General features: G+C 40.1%; 1 long non-coding RNA gene across 1 annotated transcript; it reads right to left on the reverse strand.

Moving 5' to 3' along the window:
• Positions 1 to 1686: 1686 nt before the first annotated feature.
• Positions 1687 to 5792, reverse strand: LOC121908955. Its single transcript, XR_006099330.1, has 3 exons — positions 3950 to 5792; positions 3004 to 3142; positions 1687 to 2787 (listed from the first exon to the last, which is right to left on the reverse strand). It is a non-coding gene; the product is annotated as an uncharacterized LOC121908955 (long non-coding RNA).
• Between the last annotated feature and the right edge of the window lie 11548 nt (positions 5793 to 17340).

Raw genomic sequence — 17340 nt, forward strand, 5'->3', positions numbered from 1 at the left:
CACAAAGGTTTATGGGTATAAAGAGACATCTGATTAGCTGATACTGTGATAATATAAACCTGATGCCTTTACAAACTCATCTTCTGTGTTACTTTTCTTTCTCATCCAGTGTGACAATAGAGGACTTTTCAAAACAAAGTTACAACAACAATAATACAAGATTAAATGATCTTTTTTTTAAAAAAAAAATCACTCAAAAAATGTCAGTAATTCTGCATTTTCAGGTGTTCAGGCAGGCAGTTCACAGTAAAATCTGATAAATACTAGAAGATCATATCACAGTTTTCAACCATGTCTTCTAGAAATTACATATTTATATCACTAAATTGCAATTTTGCAAGAAGCATCATGCTGCTGAATCTCAACATAATGAGACAATGTTGTTAATTAACATATTGGCAAGTTGCATAAATGTTTATACTGAACGTATGAGTGAAATGTTCAGAGACGTCGTAGCTAGTTACGTTGTTTTTCCACCAAAATATCCTCGATTAGAAACTACAGCATCATTAAAGTCTTTATGGTTGTGTTTAAGTTGGTGGTTAAAGTTAGAGAAAGATTGTGATCTTGACGCGTGACGTGTTTTTATTAACATTTAAGTGACACCACGACCTTCGTTAATCTTGACCAAAGTGCTTTTGTTGTCTAAACCTGAACACAAACAGGACTCAGGATGTGAACTCGGGTCTCTGGTGTCAGAGTCCTGCATCTTGTTCGCCCCCCCCCCGTCCACCCCGACCTCCTCCCTGTGACTTCAGATTTATATATAAATTTCATTCATCTGAAAAAAACGTTACCGGTGAACATAATCCAGGCAGCGATTATGTTTTCCAACGCAACATAATCTGGAAAACAGTTTAGTTGTATTTGAACGTAATTTCTAGAAGACAGAGTTGCTGTTTTAGCTTCTTTTCACTGATTAACAGCAAGTTTTATAATTGATTTTAAAGGATTTTCTATATTTTTCTTATTGTCACCAAATCTCACATGCAGAGCCAAACCAACCATGAATTAACTTACAAGTATTCTGTGTATATAAACATAATAACAAAGTTCTTTTTAATCCTATTTTAAGGTAAAAAATGATGTTGGTGTAATGAAAGCAAACAGTTTTCTGCTGTGTAATGAACATGAACGCCTCACGTTGGTGCTAGCTACAGACTTTGACATGTAAAGCTTGCTACAGAAACATAGTGTGTGTGTAACGTACAGTGTGTATAGCGTGCTTCATTGGAAAGTTGATAATAGCAGGTATTGATCGGCTAACAGGACAAAAGACTTTAGTGATGAATAATTGAGTCGGGTGCTCTCGTGTGTCTTGCTGTTTATCGACGCTGCGGCCGATCGTTGGCTGGTCTGAAGGCAGGACAGAGCTGTGACCTTGGCTCCTTATCTCTGTGGACACACGCACGCACAGGCACACGCACACACACACGCACACACACGCACGCACACACACTACATACCAACATTTTCTCTTTATTAACATTTTTTTCCTTAAAGACGCTCAGAAATGTTTTGGTTTTTAATCCTATGTGGAAAATCATCAGTTTTCTGAGTGTGATCAGGTGTTACGTTTAAAATATTCACACCATATTTATATCTGTATCAATTAAGCTATTTTTTAATTAATTTAATTCATTATTTTTTGTGACAACATAGCTTATGAATGCATTACTTTATGGACAGCTGACTGGTACTGCATAGATTTCTAGTCGTCTTTGAACACACCACCACTTTCACAAAATAACATTATAGTAACAAAGCTTTAATAAACAGACAAACAAAAAGGACAATCAAGGTACATTTCTGAAGCAGATTATCACTTGCAACAGAAATCTGTGTTTTCCAGCTGGAAAAAACGGAAACTAATCACTGCCTGGAAGGTAGGAAATAACAACTGCACAAGGAAAAATAGATTTACTCAACATTAACAGTATTGGTACTGTATCTGGAGGATTAAAAATGTATGTATTAATATAAATGGGCATTAAAGGAGGCTACTATGTTGTTAAAAGAGTACTCTGCTGATTTAGTATTTCACTCCTGTCAGACTCATGATGGACAGTTTTTAAAAATAAGGATCAAAATTCAATGCTTTTTCTTTCAAAACCTGCTGCCTACATTACCCATAATGCAACTCAAAACCCTGACAGTTCGGTAGGAGATTCAGGTGTGTTATGCTAGTAGCGGCTAATTTAGCCTGGAGCTGCTAGCCTCCAGCAGAGATGAGGAGCAGCTACAGAGGTTTAATAAACTCACTTCTCTCTAACTACACACAGCCACATCTGACGCTGACTCAAGTGACATCACTTGAGGCTATTCATCAGATTTCACACAGCAGCTCCGTCTGGAGACACAAAATGCTTTATAATACCTTTTTTTTTTAACATAGAACATGTGGAGTTTCCCTTTTAATGTTCATGGCAGAAAAAGAAAAACGCTCTAATGTTGGTTGTTCTTCACAGTTTGCTGTTGACCTCACTTCACTGATCTCACCATTCATCTTCTAAACTGCATCTTGTAAGTATAAAAGCAAGTATATGAGCGCTCTTGTACTGATGTAAAACATCCTAAACTAAGTATATGGGTCCTTTATACTCTTAGTGCCGCTGATTCTTGAGACTGTAACCCAGAAGTGCCACATTTTTTAGGACATACAGACAGACAAACAGCAGGAGAGTCCGCCTAGATGTACCGTGATGATGAAGGACAACATAACCAAGAACAGCAAGAAATGTTCAGCACGTTATGTCAAAAAAGTGGGTTTGAGCGTCAACCGAACACCTAAAAAAAAACATGAAAATGAGATTTTTAAACAAGAGAAAAAAACAGATCTATCCATCTTTTATTCAGTAGTAAGAGGTGATGTTGATGCAGAAGGTGACGTCTACATTAAACATTGTATCACTCCAGCCTTCATTCCTTTAAACCCACACACACACACACACACACACACACTAAGCGCTCAGACACACAAACACACACACACTAAGCGCTCACACAATGGGAGGTTAAATGAAGCTCCACAAAGCCGTTGATCTTCCTCAGAGAATATCTGATGACCCATGGTTTTTATTTAGACCACACAAGGACGAGGCTAAAAACAGCCTTGGACAGGCCGAATGTGGAGCGTTTACTGCTGAGATGAGTGAGTGAGGAGGGAAGAGGGGAGGGAGGGAGGGAGGGGAGGGGAGAGGGAGGGGCAGAACGGAAGATAAACCGACAGGAAAGAAATGGGTCAAATGAAGAGAGAGAGAGAGAGAGAGCACAGTAATATTCTGAAAAGTCCTAGCGTTGTGTACAGGCAGCAGATTATTTCTCATAGCTAGACGGGTAAACAGAAAGATAACAACATAAACAAGAGCTACAAATATGTAACTCAAACTCCGAGAGGGTCATAACGTTGATCTCTGGCCGCAATCAGGAAATTACACATACAGCAGCGTCGCTTATTCACTTGATTTTAAAATATATTTTATTCCTATTTCTGTCCAACTGAAATTACAAACACAATCAAAGTGATTTTTATGTATTAATCTTACAGATGTCCTGAGCTGATCCAGGCATATTTTAATGGATCAGTATCACCTCAGCCTGCTAACGCTGCATTTCACTGCATATACAGCAGAAATTAGAGAGTGTGAATGTGGAAAATTAACAGAAACAAAGGATTTATTGCAAAGTAGGTTTGAACATCCAGTACAAGGAATTTGTCTTGGTGTTGTGGTGCATAACGATCAAAAAATAGACATAATCATAAATAATATAAATAAAACTTTACAGTCAAAATAAGTAAGAAATATAAGTGAGAAGATATCGATAGGCAGCTGCAGTCAGGAGAAGCTGGGTTCTGGGTTTTGGTCTTGACAGACGTCAGCCTCTTGCTGGAGGCGAGTGTTTGAAAAAGTTTGTGTGTGGAGGTGGGAGGGGTCGGTCATGACCTTACCTGCTCTCCTCGGTGTCCTGGAGGCGTTCGGGTCCTGGAGGGACGGCAGGTTGTAGCTGATGATCCACTGCAGTCTGCTCTTGTCTTTGGCAGCAGCAGCAGCAGCAGCAGCAGTGTACCAGATGGTGATGGAGGAGGTGAGGATGAACTTGGTGACGGCGGTGTAAAAGTGCATCATCAATGACTTTGGCAGGTTTTTGGCGATTAGACTCCATCGATGTGAAGTCTCTTCATAAAGCAGTAGTACAGTAGGTCCTTAGATCCCCCCGGAGTCTAGAGGTTGATGGCGGTGGAGCGGAGCCAGCAGGTGGTTGATGGAAAGCTTTGAGTGAGTCTCCCTGGATATTATTATTATTAAGCTTTATAGAAACAGAGAATCTCACTGAGATTAAGACCTGAGAACAGGTTACATATACACAGGATCACAATAAGACGGTTCATTCTCATCATGATCATAAAACAATCATCAGACACAGAGGAAAAGCAGCTATTAAACCTTTGACTTCCCTCAGAGGAACAAGTGTCTCTAACTTTAAGCTGTGTTGCAGTTTGTTCCAGTTTGTTCCAGTAGTGAGTAGTACCTGAAACCAGTCTGTCCCAGTTCAGAGGATTAAAGGTGGCGGCAGCAGCATGAACACTCAGGATTTCTGCATATAATGTGTTTTCTGCTTTGACAAGAGAAATAAAATCTGTTCTAGTACAAGAATCCAGTTTGAATCTTTAGTTTTTTAGCAAGATGTTCAACATGTTTAAGTTTTGTAGGACAATCTGCTGTCTAACCGAAGTATTTATAATGCTGCACTGTGTCAATTAGTTCTGCATTTAGAGCATAGACAGGTGTGGAAACATTAATGGTTTGTGCTGCAATGGTGAACACATTTAGTCTTTTTTGAGAGTTTAGAACGAGCTTTAAATCAAACAGAGAGGTCTGCAGCACAAGATGAACATCACACTGCTGAGTTGGAACATAAATGTTATTTATATAGAGAGAGTAAATAGCAGGGGGTCTAATATTGATCCTTGGGGGACACCTTTATCAATAGTTTGGAGGCTTGATTTGAAACCATCTGCGATCTTTAACAGAGATTTGATCTGAACCAACTGCAGAAGCATCAAAACCCACAGAGAACAGCTGATTTAACAAAATGTTGTGATCAAGAGTATCAACAGCTGAGGTCACGGTGGTGGTGATGAAGAGGAAGAGGAGGGTTGCACAATAGTAGGTCTGACTTGCAGCGATATTTAAAGAAAAGCATCTAAACACTGATTGGCTTGAGGAGCGCAGGCAGGTGTGGTGACGTTGGAGTTGTGAATGAAGTGACAGAGAGATTAAAACTAGAGGAAGTAGCACACATTGACCTTCCTTCTTAAACTTTCACCAAAGCTTCATCATCATGTTGTTATTACTCAGAGAGATTATAGACAAATCTATGAAAATAACACCCGAGTTATGCTTTGATACGACAACTTCTATGAATACAAACTGGATTTTAAGAATGAAAAGAGCAGAAATAGACTGAATGAGTTGTTTGAATGGACGTCTCTGACTCGAGGAGGACAAACGCTGCCAAACCGCTGGACGTGCTCTCGTGGTTTTTGACACAATGACGTCCTCGGCGGCTTTGTTCTGTGGAAATGACAGATCTCGCTGAGCAGCTGTGTCGTTTTATGTGCTGCAGAAACAGAGACAGAAAGCTGTTGGCTCTCGTTCGGGTTTTGTTTTTGTTTTTTTATTTTTCTCTTTTTGTCTCCAGTCTGAACAATAGAGCAGGACGAACCGCCGCCGCCGCCGCTGCTGCTGCTGCTGGCGAGCTGCCATGGTTCAGCTAGCATGATTTCAGCCTTCGTGCCATCACACACACACACACACACACACATGTGACGACTTCACATGAACAATGACACACACGGCAGCGTACAGGCATGCATACCACACACACACACACACACACACATACAGTAGCTTATGCTCACTAATCGTCTTTCTCATTCATTCTCTCACTAACTTGAAAAAAATATGGAGGGGATTTGCTGAACGCTGGGCCAGATGTGATAATACTGATCCAGGAGGGTTGACCAGGGGGAGGGAGGGAGTGTGTGTGTGTGTGTGTGTGTGTGTGTGTGTAAATAGAAGCAGAGGAAACAATCTGCTCCTCTTTGTGTGTTTTTCTCTTTGTTGAGGCTCCAGGAGAGCCACAGACAGATTAGCAGTATTATCAACATCTAACGGTCCAGAGGTCAAAGGTCAAAGTGACACTAATCTGCTTGATGGAGACGGCCACGGTCGACACGCATTCAAGGAAATACACAGAGGATCTGCCTGTCGGGCAGGTTTTAAAAACCAGAGAATGATTCAGGTGTTTCCACAAACGATAGACAATAAAACAATAATCTGATATCAGGTGACACCAGGGCTCATATCACTAAAACAATCTGCCACCATGACAGTAACACTTTCCTTTAAGTTCTCATATTTAGCGTTAATAAGCAGTAAACAGAAAAAAAGTTGAGGTGCATTGTGGGTAATGTAGGCTCCAGGTTTTTAACAAGGAAGACGAATGTGTGGAATAAAAAACATCAATCTCTGGTTCTGCTGCATCAGTTTTTATCAGCTTTGTTACAGAAGTGCAAACTAAATTGGAGGAGAACTCTTTAGTTAGTCTTCTCTTTTTTTAGGTCTGTAAAAGAGTAAATTACAGGGTTTTTTATGATTGGTTTACCGCCATGGTTCAGCACTGAGTCCACATCTTCAAAAACTCTTCACACAGTCGACACAACAGCAACGATTATAGACCGAATTGTGAGACATTTGCATTGTTTACACACAAATAACATTCACTGACTACAACAACAACTCAAACACAAACCAATAAAACTCTCTGCAGCATGTTTTACACGTTTACATCCTCACTTTAAGTTCAAACACTAACATGTCATACAGACAGAAATCTGCCAAATCATAACCACACTGACATACATCTATATTCAACTGTCAGACATAAAACCCACTGAAAGCTTCCCTGCTGTTGTATTTCTATGGCTCTTTGTTATGACACAGACACATTAATATAAAATGATTCAGACTTCCATAAAAAGATCATCATGTGTTGCCTGTTGTTAGTGTTTTTATCTGATTGTCATGTAGTTGTGTTTGTAAAGTCGACTGTGTGAAGCCATAAAAACCTGAAGTACTTTAACACTAATTGGTAGAGGCCATCTTGACTTTTCTTGATTATGTAATATTCAATTATCCCAATACTCCCACAGACAGAGAGAACATGAACTGGAAAACAATCTGGCTAATTACTAACTAACTTTTATCAGTTAAGATGATTTTGTAGCATCTGTCCGGAGAAAACAGATGTTGGTATTTACAGTAGTGTTTATTAACGGGCACTTTCCTGTTAAATGAACCAATAATTAAATAAAGCTGTTGTCAGTAAGTCCTTTTTACAACTGGTTTTCTTGTTTTCAATACTTTTTCCACCATCTGATGTTTTTGTGATGTCACAGTATTCACACAGCTCCGACATTAAAGGCATCCTGTGAAGTTTTCTAGTAAACAAATGACACTGTTACTACCAAAAACCCTGTTGTGTGTATCCTTGTGATCTAAAAATGTGTTGAATCTATTTCCTCCTTCATTCTTAAAATATTTTAAATCCTTCATTGTTTACATCCATGTTTACTTGCTTGCAGTCTTCTATTTCAGTGCCCTCGTTGGTGCGTTGTTGTGTTTGTCGGCACATCGCAGCCACCTGTAGATCAGCTGAATACTATGAAACGATTGGTAGGACAGTGTATCGCATCACCCACATGCACGTGCACGTCCTTTTGCGTGTGCACGAAAAAAACAAAACTGCTTCTTTGTGCTACAAGAAGTTACAAACTCCACAGGGAACCTTGAACTTGGTGGGTACAATGTTTTTATACCAGAATTATCCTTTGATTCGCAGCCTTAAGGCAGCAGGAAACACATGTTTGCACTGAAAATAGCTGAAAACATTCACAACATCAAATAATAATCATGTAAAACAGAAAAAAAATCATTAAAACTGTGCCAGAAAATATGTCATTTTTACTTAAAAAAAAGCAGCGTTTTGTTTTTTCACTCAGATTTCCTGCATATGAAGATATTCATTATCAAAGCTTTGGCGAGCAGGAGTGAGATCTAAATGTGTAAAATGTTCCCACCTGCTATAAACGGCGGCACTTTTCTAATTAGCATCGAGCTCCCTCCAGCTCGCGGAGGGGTGAAGGGAAGTCAGGAGGTGTCAAAACAACCGTCGCCAGCCGTATTATCGGAGACGATGAGTAGCACCCGGGCCGTGATATTTTTATTCAGACGTACTGAGAAACAAGCCCCCCCCCCCCATCATCCCCCCCGCCCCTTTAAAAATGACAGCGGCTGTTTGGAGGCAGTCAATCTGAGAAAGGTTAAACACTTCAGTGTGTGCGAGCTCGGTACATCTGTTAGTGTGTGATAAGACGCCGGCTTCAAAAACATGATTCATATATATAGTGCTCGTTGAAATGTTGTGAAGGATTTATAGTCTTCATCTGAGTGTATAAAGCATGTAGAGGGCTGAATTATTATTTAGAAGACTTTGTTTTTATCCTCACGTCCCTACGACAAATATTATTTCATCAGTTAAGCTTTTAACCAGGTGGTAAAGTATCAAATATATAACATCTGCTGCTGTAGATGTTCGTCTCAGACAGAAGGAGTTGACGGGCTTTCATGCAAGAACATTTTCATTTTCTGTGTTCAAAGTTGGAAACTCTTTTAATTGCACAAACTTGTCCTAAATCTCTGGTTTCAGGCTGATGAGTTTCACTTGTTCACGAGGAGCTGAATGTTCCTGAGATTTCAAAATAAAACGTCGATATAAGGTTCCACGTTGTTTGTGGTCGAGTTTCATTCACAAAAATGTTTTCAACTCCTTCTTTCAGAAATCGGCAGACAAAAACATAACGGATATCTGTAAATATGAATCCAGCTGCCAACGACGTGTCACCAGAGCAGCGCTGTACTGTGACAGACATACAGATCTTTTATATGATCTTGTAGTACAACATCAAGCAACTAAAGCCTTCAAAAACTTCTTCAACTTCTTCAACTTCTTCAACTTCTCTCTAGAAATACTGAATCCGTCATTGTTTTCAACGAGTCATTCTGGTCTCAGTCTCTAACTTCAGTCCCTCTAATAAATGTGCTGCTGGTCATTTTGGAAATTATTGCTCCATTAATAAGATTTGAAGACTTATAGTAGCTTTGATGTCTGCCGTGTGGGTGTTGATTTACAGCCGTGATTATCAAGTTTAACCCCTTAACATCCACCCTTTTTATAGAATTTTCGCCTATTTGGCACACTCAAATGGAAAAGCTTATAATAGAAGAACTGCAAGGTCATGATGCATGTATCAGGCTTCATTTGACAAGTGACATCTTCTAGTTTCTGGACATGTGTTTGTTTAGCATGAGGCTAAAACACAAACTAAACTACATCAGTTCAAATAAGACTCAGAAAAGTGTTTTTGGTCCTCGTCTATGATGAGAATATGAGAATATTTGAATAACAATAATTAGGACATGCTTTATGCCACAACTATGCAGAACAACATGAACCTTCTACATCTTGTTAACCTGTATAAAATCCCAGACCTCTAGGTCTAACCTTATGGGAACACTGGTGTCCTTGAACCTCTCCAATCATCTCCAATTAGCCAAATTGTGCCGATTGCTTTGACTTATTACTGTGTGATGCTGCTGCTTACAACTGGCTTAAGCTGGTCACCGGCGACCGGGTGGATTTTCAAAGGTCAAGTTTACTGTTACCTGATTACGATACCTGCTCTGTTAGCACAATATAGCTAAAGTAGCTAATGTAAGCCCAAGTGTGGTTGGGTCCGAGTTAGCGGGGCGTGTTTCCAGTGTGAAAGGCGACAGTCTACACTCCTTATATAAAGGTCCTGGCTCCAAACTGAAAAGATTATCACGACCACAAGCTGCAACTCTGCCAAACCGGCTCCAATGAAACCAGCGTCTATCTTTATATACAGTCTATGCGGAGAACAGGTAAAATAAATAACAATTTCTCTACGCTGGAGAAAGACTAGAAGTTATTTTAATGATTTTTCTGAGGATACAAATCAACAGATACAAATGATCAGCAGCACTTTCTGATAAGGCATCATCTTTAAACGTTTATAAGTTGTTATTAAGGGCTTTATTAATTGTTGATAAAACATTTACTAATGCATTATAGAACATTTATAAGCCATTAATAAGAATGACTTCTGGGTCTTTTTAGCTGTGCTGTTACTCACCAGGGATTCATACGTACTCATGTGTCTCTCACTTCTTAATAAGCCGTCATGTCTGCAGTTATAAAAGGTTCTTACAATAATCCATCACGTCTACAGTTGTAAATGTTAATAAGCTGCTTATAAATACATTTTGATCCACCTTTTTTTACAGGAAGTAAACGGTTGAACAGTCCTTCTTCTCAAAATACAAGAGTGTCATGCTGGAGAGGGATTTTCCCCAACCTGGCAACCTAAAAAAATATTCTTATTTTCAAAAAAAAACCCAAAAACACACGTAAATCATTCATTAACAATTAATAAACCCATTAATTACAGCTTATAAACCATTTAAACAATGTTTGGATTATTTTTTTAAACTACAGGAACATTTGAGACGAATACAACCTCTGTAATGTTGACTGTCAATTAGCCGTCTTTGTCTTATTCTGCATGTTTACCAGCCTGCAGCGGCACGTATGGATCATTTAAACCGGAGCGGCGGTCCGGGGGAACACAGGCAGGCAGTTAGTCCATTGATTGCACTTTGTGATGTCCGTTTGTTGGAAAGAAAGATGGACATAAATGGCTCTGAGGGCCTCTGAAAAGGGAACATATGCCCCTCTTTTGAAGACGAGAAGCTATTTTGTGGCACATGCACACCATTAGCCCGGCACAATGGAGGAGCCCTCGAGGGGCCGAGCGCTCGTCATATACATGTGAAATGAGTGCGAGGAGCGGCGCGGCGAAGGCATGAATTAGATGTTACAGTCTATTTGTCGAGCCACAGTGTTGTCTTCCAGCTATCCCTCAACAGATACAGTCAGCAGGGAGTGACACAGATACGAGACAGCAGCTGCTTAAAGGACCAAACCGCTGTTTTTTTAATGTCACTGCTCATTAACTGCAAATCATTACTTTATATTAACACTGACTAGTTTCAGAAATGTACCACAAGGTTTTATATCACTAAAAATATGCGATTGTTGATGTTTGAAACTGTGCATGATTCTGCAGTCACACTGGTTGTAAATTATAAAAACTGTTATCTTGGGACAATTATTTTATCTGTTTTCTTAAAATCTTGCACCACTATGACCTTGTGACTTTATTGCAGTTTTATTTAAAGTTGTTTTGTTTTTCTGTATCTTGGTGTAATCCAGTAACGTCAGCCTAACGTCCACTGTGGCGTAGGTTAGGGTGTAGGCGCCGATTCTGTGGGTGCCGGCGAGTTTGGGCACCTACATGGACGTCAGGAGATCAGGTATAGTAGAGGTTAGACAAAGAAGAGTTTGAACTGTGAGCTAAACCTGTTTTCATTCCAATATTAAACTTTCTTGGTGTCCTGACGGCCTTCTTTGGGTCTTGACAGTACATTGATATAAAAGTGCGTCTTGTGAACTGCTGCCGTCCGACCTGATTGGCTCTAGAGAGATGAGAACTCCAGCAACACTTGTAGTATGAAGAACAACTTTATTAGTTGACCGACGCGTTTCGGCTCATGGCCTTCATCAGGGTCATCATTACACCTTACAAACAACATTTAAATAAAGTAAGTTGGGTAAAAAAAAGGTAAAACAATCAAGACAACCAATCATATACATCCAGACACATATCAGCCAATGGGGCGTCTACAGAGACGGGTTGGATATATGGTCATGTGACTTCAGGCCAATCGTTGTCCAAGAAGGGACATGGGTGACGCCATATTTGGTCCATTAACTAGAAAGGTGCAACTATGGGATGGTACTTGGGTTTTTGTTAATCCAAAAATGTGTTAGATATGACAGACATTAGAAACACTTTGATTAGGATAATAACAATAATAATGATAATAGTAGTGATAGTAAAGATAAAAAGCTTATTGAAGTGCTGTGTGTATAGAGAGAGCAGAAAGATGCATAATACAACAATATAAATTGATAAAAAAATAATAAAATCATAAAAAAACAGTACAAAACCACATAAATAAGAGGTACTAAAAAAACCACTACAGAAACTCATTAATGGAGAAATCTTCATTAACTAACATTACCACCTCTGGGGCTGAGCTTAATCACTTCTATGCCTGTGAAAAATAAAGATGAGATGTGATGTTGATGATGATGATGATGATGATGATGGCTCTAACATTCATTCAGTAACTTTCAAATTAAGGTCGTTACAACCAGTATAACACATCTAGTCTGGACCTTTTAAAGAACAGAAGTTTATAGTACAAGCATCAAAACCTCCAGGATCATACCTGAGCACCTCCACAGGTGAGGTGAAGATTCCCCATCCTGTTGTTTTTGTTCTTTTGGTTTTTCTGTGTTAGGTGCCAAATGTATGAATTGGAATTCATACATTTGGCACCTATGAGTTAGAAACATTTACAAAAAAGCAGGCTGATGTTATCTTTGCCCTGATCATATCTCGATCAGGGAGTTTGAGTTATTGAGAACATGCGCAATAACTGACCGAACTGCAGGTGTCAGTCTCATCAAACTTGAGCACCAAGCGAACTGTCTGAAACTGGTACATGAATGAAGCGAGTTAGATACGTAACAGATCTATACTGGTTCTTCTGCCTCCAGGAAATAGTCATATGTCTGCTCTCAGAAGTCAAGAGTGACAAAAACCCTCACCGTCTCCCGCCTTCTCTGCTTTTATATGTTACTAAACTAAATGTCAGCTACATAAATGGAGGCATTATAACCTTAAACTGTCTTAAAACTTCACTTGAGTTCTGTGTGACAAAGTTTCCAGTATCCAGTGCAGACTCGCTGCTCTCCAAACTTCCCAGACATGTTGGACTAATGTCTGTATGCTGAAGAACACCAAAACCCCGAGACAAACGTATGCTGTCACACAGAGTTACAATGATTAGTTGAACAATCGATAAGTCAATCAACACAAAATTAATTTAAGCAAAAATGCTAAATATTTGCTAGTTGCAGCTTCTCAGATGTGATGATTTGAAGCTTTTCTTTGTCGTACATGATAGTAAACTGAATATCTTTGAACCGTTGATCCGACAAAAACAAGACATTAGAAGACGTCACCAACAGTTCTGATCAATCAGTTAATCAAGGAAACAATCTGCTCCCTCTGGTTGCAGCCACACAGTACCGAGTGAGTTTTTAATACAGTTTAAGGTTGTAATGTCTCTGTTTAATCATTGGCAGTGATAGTTTGGTAGCATATAAAAGCCAAGTAGACGGTAGAAGAACTTTTGTTAGCGTTGGACTCGTTACAAGATTTGTTCGCTCATCCATTAACGTCAGCAACTTCAGTGATTTTGTACCACTGATTAAGGATGTAATACTTCCATCTCCATCATTGACATTTAGTTTGATAAAACAGCTTTTGAAAGACCTTTGTCAATAGATTGTGAGGATATGGATATTTCCTGAAAGCAGTATATGACACTACACATGCAGTACATCTCAAATTTGAAATATCAGTAGAAATGGTGTGTTCATTTTTTTCCAGTGCTAGCGTAAACACTTCAGTGATATATTTCTGTATTTTCATCGTGTTCTTCCACCCTTCTGAGTGTGTTTTGTATAAGAGAGATTATGTACCGACACAGTGTCATTGTGCACTTGGGCAGAGTGTGATTTAACACAGGTTCACACAACACAATAAGGCCACTGAGAGGTAAAGTGGCTGTGCAGCTGCTTGTGAAAAGGAGGAGGAGGAGGAGGAGATCCTGTTAGTCTCTGCTTCGGATGATGAGCTGAAATCACGGATTGGAGAACAAACAACCCTGGCAGCTGCCTCCAAAGCCACGATCTGAGCTCGAAGCAGGTTTTGCCCCTCATCTGCATCTCAATGAGGAATTTGATCACAGCTCAGCATTCGGAGGCAACGGGGCCGGAGCTTTCAGATATGAAAAAAAACATCTGGGAAACAAATTAAAGACGGAGAAGGAGGAGGAGGAGGAAGAGAGAGATGATTGAAGCTAACAACCAGCAGGTTTCCTCTGTGGTTTGTTTTTCCAGCTGACTATGGAGGGATTAAAGGACGACTTCGCAGATTTTCAAGTTGATTCCTCTGGTTCCTGTGGATGAATGAAATCAAACTTTATTCTCCCTTCGCTGTAATAAAATATCTCTCTTCATCCAGCTGCAAAAGTCTTTGGACTTTGGAGTTCTATGTTTCCTCATTTTCTGTAGCGCTGCCTTCAAGGCCTTCAACACTAAAATATCACTAAATACTTTAAAATATCAGCATATTTGGTAGAAAACTAGTGTCATAATATGAGGCCAAATAGAGTTTCTCTGTGATTCTGCTGCCAACAAACCAGAGAAGTTTGAACCACAAGTGGACAGAAAAGCTGCATCTATCACAAAAAAAACCTTAAGCTTTAAAATAAAATGTCAGAGCAGAGATGTGGGACTTCTATTACAACGTATGAGGCTGCATATCCAGCTGTGGGATCAGAAACAACAGAGTGTGGAGGAGAAAGTGACCACTGGAGCTACGTTTCAGCCTCAACAAACTTTGGTAAATCTGACTTCATCTTCAGACAGAATATTTTATTGGACTTTGCCAACTCTGAATACAGAACAGAGCCTGTAACAACCTGTAACTTATGAGGCTGCATTCAGCTTGAGCTGTTAGATCCTGGTTCCTCGTCGCCCCAAAACGATAAAAGAAACAGTGTTTGGTTTGTGAGAGAAAATTGAAAAGTAGGTTATCATTTTATAAATCTTTTGTATACAAATGTTTTCAAACTAAAGGGTCAATGTGTGTTATCAACTGAATGTGATGTAATGTCATTGTCATTTTGGGGATACATGTTGGTGAAGACGTCCTGCTCCTAGTCTAGTTGAACTCTTGAACTTGTTTCTATCTGAAGACTGCTTGCTGACCTCTGGGGTTAGCTAGAGATCTCTTTGACTTAAGCCTACTGTTTTAGAGACTGTGTGGATCATGAGGTACCTAGACAAGCTAAAGTTGAAGGATGTCCATGTTTGAAGTTATTGATTGACCATGAGGTCTCTGTTAAATCGTATGACTATACTTGTTTGTAAGGAGGTGTAACGGTTTGTGGAAGTGTCCGTTTAGGGACCAGACTGTTTTTAGCTTTGCTTCTGGAGAGGTATAAAGCTGTCTAGTTTGGGTTTCCAATCTTTAGGGAAAGGACCAGTTGAACAACATGCTTTCTCTCCAAAAATACAAGATGATTGTATTTTTGTTTGTGTTTGGACATTTGTATCATTGTTACTGATGATGTGATGGATTGTACAGTTGTACAGTGTCTACAACTGCTTCAACAAGTAACGATGACGATTTAATGCTTTCTTTATGTCTATGTGTGGTTCTTGAGCAACGACGAGGAAAAATTTCCACAACAGGTTGCAGTTTTTCACCCTTTCATCCACAATCGTTTCCCAAACCAAGCTGAAACGAAGATGGCAGACTCAGAGGTTTTTTGACTGCAGCATCCTGACTTGTGTGCAGCTCTCTGTAAGTTTACAATGATCCACAGGGCACCGTTTGTTTTATGATCCTTGCACAGCGGTACGATACATCCAGACTCGATGAGGAAAAATGTTTTGTAAAAGAAAATAAGCCTCAGTAAAGAGATATAATGCTGCTCTGCTGTGAAACCCACCTGCCTTCCATAAACACACAATCGTAGATTCTTGAACAACTGAACTGCTTCATCGTTTACTATCTCGGCCGTTCGTCGCTCACAGCCGAGACGTATTTTGACGCCGTCGTTGAGCAGCTGAAAAGGTGACTGCACTGCTAAACCATCACTGTTGATCCAACTTGAAGAAACTCGAAGATACTTCTGAACGCTCACCTGACTGCGTGAGTGAACAAACCTGCGGTAAAGGCGTGATTGGTTACTGATGAAGAAGACGAGGATGGTGCAACTTTTAAGCTTTTAATGAGTAACGGAGTGTTTTCAGGGCGAGTGGAGGAATGAGATACGGAAGAACCGGAGGAAAATGATGATTCTTAAACAACACACACTCAGCAGCAGCCATCGCGGCGGGGAGTCGATGAGTCATCCCAGTACCTTTTATACAGGCGGTGCATCAATCACCAGCTCCTGATGGGAGCAGATGGCGCTTGACGACTCAACCAATATGGAGAAGATTGTGTGTGTGTGTGTGTGTGTTGGGGCTGAGAGTGCCAGCCGGCGAGGGAGAACAGTTGGATGAGGACTGATGCGAACAGTGGCGCCGAGGCCACCGGAGATCAGCCATCCACAAATGGGAGCGTTTGGTGTTGGCTGTTGATCCGGCGCCAGAGAGCCAGCTGTGCAGCAGGTGCAACAACAGAAGAAGAACGAGTAGAAGAAGAAGAGGAAGAAGAAGAGCGGGAGGGCGGTGCTTTTACTGGAGGAATGCTTGACTTGTCAGTCGGGCGTCAGGTTGTCGTGGTGACCCAGGTGTTACAGCTGTTTGTGGCAGAACAGGTTGTTTACAGTGGGATTAGTTCACTGATGTGTTTGTGTGTGTGTGAGCAGATCACAGCTGGATGTTTGCACACGTGTAAGAATTTAAAGGATCAGTCTGGCAATTTTCTGTATTTTTCTTATTGTCAACAAACCTCATGTTTGGAGCCAAACAAGCAATAAACTGATGTACAAACATGTATTGTGTGTGTATTGAAGCCTGATATATATTATTCCTCTGTGCTGTAGACCTCTGATGTCCAAAAACTATTAAAAACACGTCAGTGAGCTACAGCGCCTTATGTTCCTCCATCATGAGGAGTTTGGTCATGTTTGTTTAGAAACTCAACAAAACAACAAAACAAAAACTCAATGAAAGTGTCTCAACAAAAAGTTCACCTCAGGTCATTTTCTACGGGACATGAGCGGGACAAGCTGTGAATAAAGGGAGGATTTGTGCAAATGAGGGTGAAAATCATCAAGAAGAGATGCAGTGAAACTGACAGCGTTGCTCAGTGGTGAACCAGGAAGCTGCGGGACGATGACTGTGGAGGAAAATATATTTTCTATCTGACCCTTCACTACCAGATCACAACAACAACAGAAATCAGTACAAAGTAGTGGTAGTTGTTTATTTACACAATGCTTGCTAAGAAATGCTTACAGACTGAAATCATGGCTTTGG

The sequence above is a fragment of the Thunnus maccoyii genome, chromosome 12 (genome assembly GCF_910596095.1).
Source record: "Thunnus maccoyii chromosome 12, fThuMac1.1, whole genome shotgun sequence".
NCBI classification, from domain to species: Eukaryota; Metazoa; Chordata; class Actinopteri; order Scombriformes; family Scombridae; genus Thunnus; species Thunnus maccoyii.